Here is a 7,735-nt window from a genome sequence, read left to right as displayed (position 1 = left end):
GCTTTGTTCATTTTCCTGATGCTCAGACTGTACCAAGGATAGGCCAGCACCCCTGCATCGCTTCTCATGTCCCCAGTGACAGATGGAGAACAGACCAAAAAGTGCAATCCCTAGAGATCACGCACCCGGATGTCTCACTGTGCACATGGGAAGACTGAGAGCCCTGGAAGGGAAGTAGCTTGCTCAAAGTCACGCTTCCTAGCCTCCCCACCCCTGTCCCTCCAACTTACTCTCAGCATTTTTCAGGTTTGGAAAAATACTAATAAACTGGTAGCACTAAAGCATTAAGTGTTTACGTGTCACCTGTCACCTGGGGCACTCTGATATCCATTGGGATAATGCTGTCGTTCCAGGCACCTGTGAAATCCAGACAGTGAGACCACCCTAAGGCCCTTGAATCCCACCTCAGCGCTCATCGTGGCTCACCACTTCAGGTGGTGACTTTCTTTCCCTCCTTCCTTCCTCTCATCTCCATTGCAGGAGAGTCCAGGAGGTGACTGGACAGCAGGCAGCATACACAGCCCTGTCCACTTCTCCCCCATCCCTTCTCCGCCCATGGCTGTGACCTGTGACCTTCCCTATGACAGGAACCCATCTCTTTCTTCTCCTGCTTCCCCAAACAAACTGAATTCAAGGTGGTTTACTGGTGAAGTTGGGAAGTTGGTGAGGTTTGTCCCTTCCCCCGGCTTCCCAGTTTGTTTCCTTCCTCGCTTTTCCTGTCCTCAAGGTCATGCGTTTCTCCCTCCATTCCTGCCAGACCTTTTCAATAAGCTTCTTTCCGATAATCTCATTCACAGAATCATATAAATGACTAACAAACACCCACTAGGGCTTCTGTCAGGGGTACTGACAGAAGCCAACAACAGAAAGGAAACCCCATTTTTGGGACTGCCTCTTGTGTACGATACACTTCATACGTGTAAACTCATGCAGTTTCCTCACCAGCCTTGAAGAGTAGGCATCATGATCCTGGTTACAGATGAGGACATTGAGACACTGAACAAGGTCACACGTAAGCATGGGAAGAACCAGACCTGCCCCGTGTGTGCTGTCTTCTGGGACACAGCCCTTCCTGGGAGATGTGTCATGGGTAGTCTAGAGTTGGGCCTGTGATCCCCAACGCAACCTGTCACTACCCTGCTCCCTCCCCACAGTGTACTCGTCTCCCAGCTCGAAAACTGCCTTACCTCTGTGCCTTTGTACATCCCATTCCTCCACTGGCTTTTTTCCTGTAATTTCTATCCCAAGTGCTAGGCTCAAAGGTGCCTCCTCCAGGAAGTCTTGCCAAATCCTCCAGCTCTCATTAATCACTGTTTTGTGCACACTCTCAAGGTATTGTGTCCCTCGGCACTGCTTATATCCCCTTGTCCTTGCACCATAATGATGCCACCATGTCTGTTGTCCCCATTCGACTCTGCCTCTTTACAGCAAGGACCACGTCTGATTCAGCCCCATGACCCAGCACTGAGCTTGGCACGTAAGACAGGCTCAGTTTTGGTTGTTAAACTGAGTAAACTCACAGCAGGGACGTGGCTACGTCAGTCCCAAACAGGCGACTCCATCACCAGGTCCACAAGGGCTGCGGTTGGGGCCAGGTCTACCACCTAGGGAACTTTGCAGGCTAGAGCTCAACCGGAGAGCATGGGCTTTCTTTCCACCTCCTCTCCAGCTTTAGACCAAATCCCCAAATCTGCGGCTAGGATACTGAAGCCCAGGTAGGGAAACTGAGGCAAGAGAGCAGGGACTTGCCCAAGGTCAAGCAATGAATCAGTGACGGATAGAAGCTCGAACCCCACCTCCAGCCCCTTGGGCCAGTGTTCTCTGCCCTTGGGGCTGCCTCCTTTGCCAAGTTCACTTCTGTTAAGTCCAGGAAGACCACAGGCCTACCAGTCATTCACTCAGCATTTATCGAGCACCGGCCAAGTGCCAAGCATAGTGCCAAGCTCTGGGGCTACTGTGCAGAACAGAATAGACCCTGCCCGGGCCTTCAGGGAGCTCACAGAGAGCATGCAGAGCAGGTCATGCAGGACCTCGTGGGCCACAGTGGGGACTTTGGAAGACCAATGGGAAGCTCTCGGAGGTTTAAGCTGGCAGAGCTGGCTACTCCACCCTCCACGCTGTTCACACTCATTCTGTGTTAGCGGCCTTTCCCCAGCCCAGTGCAGAGGAGAGGATGGCTGTCCCTGGGGCTCAGGACGTGTCCTTGGCCACGCCTCTTCAGCAAGCCCCTGCTGAGGCCAGGCCTGGCAGTCCGCCAGGATCGTGGCTCTGGCTGGTTTGATCTTTATTCAATTACAGCTTTGAGTCCTGTGGAACACCCCTGCCTACTGGGCAGCTGGGAGGACAACTCTCTGTCACACAGCTGAAGCAGCAGGAGCTCCTTAGGGGAGCACCGCGGAGTAAAAGCCTTAATGACCCTATAATCAGAGTAATGAAGATGAATCGCACCTTGTGCTGCCTGCCCGTTCCTTCCTCTGTGTCTATCAGCCAACATCAGGTGCTAGAAACTCCTGTTTAGCCAGCATGAACTAGGCATGTTAAAGATCATGAAAACAGGTAAGATTTTTCAGTTATAGGTTTTTAAAATCTCAGTATTGAAAAGAACCTTAATCATCACTTCCAACCTCGCCATCTAAATCAGAACTCCTCTCAACAGTGAGTGTTCTGAAAGGAGTATCTAAACCACTTGCATGCCTCTGGCAGACAGGCAGCTCACTACCTATTGATGGAATCAATCCATTTCTTAACAGTCTAAGTTTTCTGAGTTTGTCCTTTTATTGAGCCGAAACCTTCTTTTATGTAATTTCTATGTCTTGATTCAAGTTCACCTTTGCCACATAGAACACAGACCCTAATAAGCAAGGTGACCTTGATCAAGTCACTTTGCTCTGGCTCCCATTCTCACTTTATGTTGTGGCACCTATTACAGTGTCTGAATTGTTCAGAAGGTGGCTGGCTACTCTGCCCACAGCCTGGCTGAGCTGTGGCCTGGCCTCTAGCTGCCAGTGCCCACCCTGGAGCCTGCACAGAGCGGGTGCCACCAGCTGAAAGCAGAACAGAACAGGTCTTCTCCCGTCTCTAATCAGGCCCCAAGGGAGCACCCTGTGTAGATGGTGGTGGCTGGATGCCAAATGAAGTGAAATATCTCCTTTTCTCAGGCTGTTAACGTTTTTTCTTGTTTAAGGAAGGGGAGGATAATGACATTTAGCACTTTACAACTCAGCAGTAAAATGAGCAGATGGAAACAGATCCCCAGCATCATGGGCATGGTTCCAGCAAGAAACCCTCCCCGGCTCTGGCTCTGGCGCCGCGGGGCTGAAGCTACTGGCAAGGTTTGCTGAGGGGGTGAGGGACACCACCTGCTTGCTGTTGCCCCGGCTCCTCCCCCAGGCAGCCTCTCCAGGCTGCACACTGGTGGTACCGGCCCCCACGTGCTGCTTCCCGCCTCTGCTCACCCTGTTCCACTTACCTGAAGGACCTTTCCTACCCCCGGGTCTGTTTGGACTCTGACCTCTCTAGTTTGGAGATGAGGACGAGAAGCAGAGGGGGGTGTTCTTGGAGAGAGTGGTGAGCAGAAACTCCTGTGGAGCTGTGGAAAAGCTCCAGCTGGCCTCTAGACGACCACAGAAGAACAATTTGAGCAGTGAATATTCCCACAGGGAGGTTAAAAAAAAAAATCATCATCATCATCAAAACTATTTACTGAGAACTTGCCATGGACCAGTCCCTGTGGCCCATGTTTCACACGCCTCACCTCACTTAACCTTCACAAGCCCAGGAGCTATGTATCAGCATTGGCTCCATTTTACAGATGAGGAAACTGAGGCTCAGAGAGGTTCAATAACTTTCCTGAGTTCCTCCCACACTGCCTTGATTTTTAAAAAATATTTAATTTATTTTTGGCTGCGTCGGGTCTTAGTTGTGCAGGCTCTTTTTTGTGGCGTGCAGGCTTCTCTCTAATTGCGGCGCGCGGGCTCTCTAGTTGTGGCACGCAGTCTTAGTTGCCCCGAGGCATGTGGGATCTTAGTTCCCTGACCGGGGATCGAACCCACGTCCCCTGCATTGGAAAGTGGATTCTTAACCACTGGACCACCAGGGAAGTCCCCCCCACACACACCCAACACACTGCCTTGAATGGCAGACAAGCTAAAGAGTACTAACGAATGGCTTTTTAACTATTTGGGGTTTAGATTAGTTTCTCTCCTACCCCATATGTTGCTCTATAAACTGCACACTTAAAAAATCTGAATGCACTTTTCATATTTATGTTCCCAAACCAGTCTATAGCTCTATGCTGGGGCTTGTTCTATTTTGGCATGTAAATTTTTTCATTAAATTGCAGCTCCTCTGTGAGTTTTATTTGTCATCCACAAAGTAAAAGAAACAAACCTAAGAACCCCTACTGTGGTGGAGAGCTACTGCTTCCATCTGCCCAGTGCCCCTCCCTGCTGGGAATAGAACCTCTCCTTCCTGGGCTACTAAGCACTCCTTCCCCTCTCTGAGTGGTGGCAGAGGGCTGCCAATCATAATACCCCACCCCCTGACTGCAAATGCAGACATGTGATCCAGGTTGGGCCAATCAGAGTCCTTCACAGAAAGTTTTCCAACTGGGTGCAAGGGACAGAAGATGCTTTCTGGGGACTTCCCTGGTGGCTCAGGTTAAGAATCCGCCTGCCAAAGCAGGGGACATGGGTTCGAGCTCTGGTCCGGGAAGATCCCACATGCCGCGGAGCAACTAAGCCTGTGCACCACAACTACTGAGTCTGAGCTCTAGAGCCTGCGAGCCACAACTACTGAGCCTGAGCGCCACAACTACTGAAGCCCACGCACCTAGAGCCGGTGCTCCGCAACAAGAGAAGCCACTGCAATGAGAAGACTGCACACCTCAACCAAGAGTAGCCCCTGCTCGCTGCAACTAGAGAAAGCCTGCGTGCAGCAGCAAAGACCCAACGCAGCCAAAGAAAGAAAGAAGGGAAGGAAGAAAGAAGATGCTCTCTGTCTGTCTGTCTACTGGAACAGCTATTAGCGACTGTCCCTGTTAGGATTAGGCTTAGCTGTGGGCATCAAAGACCTGAAAACAGTATCTTAAACAAGATGGTGTGTGTTTATCTTGCAAGGCCAGCTCAAGTATCACCTCAGTGCCCACCACGCCCCCTCTCTGCTCACCAACCTGGTACCCACTAATGTCATCCTACTGCAAGTTCCTGACACTCTCCACCTGGCTGGAAGCACTGGGTAGCAGACACCCCTGGGAGCAGCCTTCAACCAATGGGGAATGGAAACTGGATAAATACCTGAACCTTATAAACAGGGGTGGGTGGGGGGATAAGATAATTTGGAGGAATGTGGGATTGAGACCCAGTGGTCCATAGCTGCAAGCTGCCCCTTCATTATCACACACTGTATTCATTTCTGGCCCTTCTTTCTCTCATTTCCCTACTCTCCTACCAGTGTTTCCTGAGATCACCTCCCAAAGAAACTGCCTGCCCTCGAATCCTTGACTCGGGGCCTGCTTCTAGGGGAGCCCAGCTTTAGACACCCTTGAAGTCCTCCCTCATCCCGAGAGAAGGACTCTGCCACCTCCCAGTACTTGCATGGCACCTTGTTTGTACCTCTAATACAGTATATCATGACCTACCTTGTTGTATTTATTAAGTATAAAATAGGAAGGAATAAGCATTTATTGAGTACCAGTCCCTGTACCAGGTGTCTTGTGCTCATTCATTCACTTATTCACTAATTAATTCATTCACCAAATCTTTATTGAGCATTTATAATGTGCCAGACAATGATTTAGGCCAGGCGTTGGCAAACTGTGGCCCACAAGCCAAATTAGGCCCACTGCCTGTTTTTGTAAATAAAGTTTTCTTAAAACACAGCTGCGCTCATTGTTTACATATTTTTATGGCTGCTTTCATGTTATAACAACAGAGTTGAGTAGTTGTGACAGAGATGACATGGCCTGCAAAGCATAAAATATTTCCTGTCTGGCCCTTTGCAGAAAAAGTTTGGTGCCCCTTGGACTAGGCACTGGGGCTCCTGCAGTGAACAAAACAAACAAAAATCCTGCCCTCCTGGATGGAGCTTACATTCTAATTGGGGTGGAGTCAGGTGGTAGAGGGGGAATGTAACACAGTAAACCAAAACCTAGATATTTAGTATGTTAAATGATGATAAATGCTACGGAGAAAAAAAGTAGGGAGAGAGAGAGTATCAGGAGTGCTGGGGAGCAGGGATGGGGATTGTGGTGAAAATTAGGGTGTCAGGAAGTCCTGGCTGTGAATGTGACATTGGAGCAAAGACCTGAAGGAGGTGAAGGAGTGAGCCATGTGGACATGGTGGGGAAGAGCCGTCAGGTAGTGGAGCAGCAGACAGGAGGGCCGTACTGGAGTATTAACAATAGTTCATCCAATATTGAGCGCTCTGTACCAGGTGCCCTTCAAGTGCTTTACATACATAATCTCATTTAATTACTTAAAAGTCATCATCTCATTACACACTTAATCTTACAAAAGAATGATCTGAATATATTTCTATTATTAATATTAATACAGAGCTTTCAGTTTACAAAGTTCTGTAATGTTTTTCACTTGCTCTTCATAGTATTTCAAGGAGGTCACTGACCCCATTGTAGTGCAGCAAAAGACCAGAAAGGTCAAGTCCTTTGCCCCAGGTCACACAGCCAGTAAATGCTGGCTCTGGAAAGCAAACCCCTCTCTGTTTGGATCCAGAGGCTGCCTTCTTCTCTCTAAGCCACCAGCCTTGGAGGGCGTCAACTCTACCTTGTCCACTCACACCTAACTCAACTCTGCACCAAAGAGAAAAGGCAAAGGCTTGTTGGAAAGAACTCAATTCCCATCATCCTTCCAGATGAGGGTGACCAGGTAAACTGCTGGAGTAACTGCTGGAGGTAAACTGCTGAGTTACACTCAGAACTCACAGACGTGATTATTCCCTCTGTCCTGGGGCATCTACATTGCGCCCCAGACTTCTGGCTCTGCCAGTGCTCTGCAGCACCTAACCCAAAGCAGGGGCTCAAAAGGGAGTTGTTGGTTGACAGATTAACTGTTGCTGAGAGTTTTGTTTCATTGCATTTTTAGCAAGCCTTTCTTATGAATTGAGGGAACTATTTAGAAAGACATTAATTCAGCAAATATGTACTGAGACTTACTATGTACAAAACCTTTCTACATAGTAAACAGATTTACTATGGCAGGGCTAGAGATGAACAGGACATGGGCCCTCCCCTCTGGGAGCTCGCAGTCTATGGGGGTGAGGAGATAACTGTTTTGCATGTGCTACATGCCCAACTCTGTGCCTGGCATTGTGCCAGCCAGGGCACTTTCACCATTAAAAATAATTGTAATAAGGGCTTCCCTAGTGGCACAGTGGTTAAGAATCCTCCTGCCAATGCAGGGGACACGGGTTCGAGCCCTGGTCCAGGAAGATCCCACATGCCGCAGAGGAGCTAAGCCCGTGTACCACAACTACTGAAGTCCATGCGCCTAGAGCCTGTGCTCCACAACAAGAGAAGCCACCACAATGAGAAGCCCGCGCACCGCAACTAAAGAGTAGCCCCCACTCGCCACAACTAGAGAAAGCCTGCGTGCAGCAACAAAGACCCAAAACAGCCAAAAATAAAATAAATAAATTTATTTAAAAAAATGATTGTAATAATAGCAAACATTATTGAACCCTGGCTATGTGCCAGGCACTGTGCTAAGCCCTGTACCTG

This window comes from Neophocaena asiaeorientalis, unplaced genomic scaffold, assembly GCF_003031525.2.
Source record: "Neophocaena asiaeorientalis asiaeorientalis breed wild unplaced genomic scaffold, Neophocaena_asiaeorientalis_V1.1 scaffold138, whole genome shotgun sequence".
NCBI classification, from domain to species: Eukaryota; Metazoa; Chordata; class Mammalia; order Artiodactyla; family Phocoenidae; genus Neophocaena; species Neophocaena asiaeorientalis.
Note: the sequence above shows the minus strand (reverse complement) of the source record.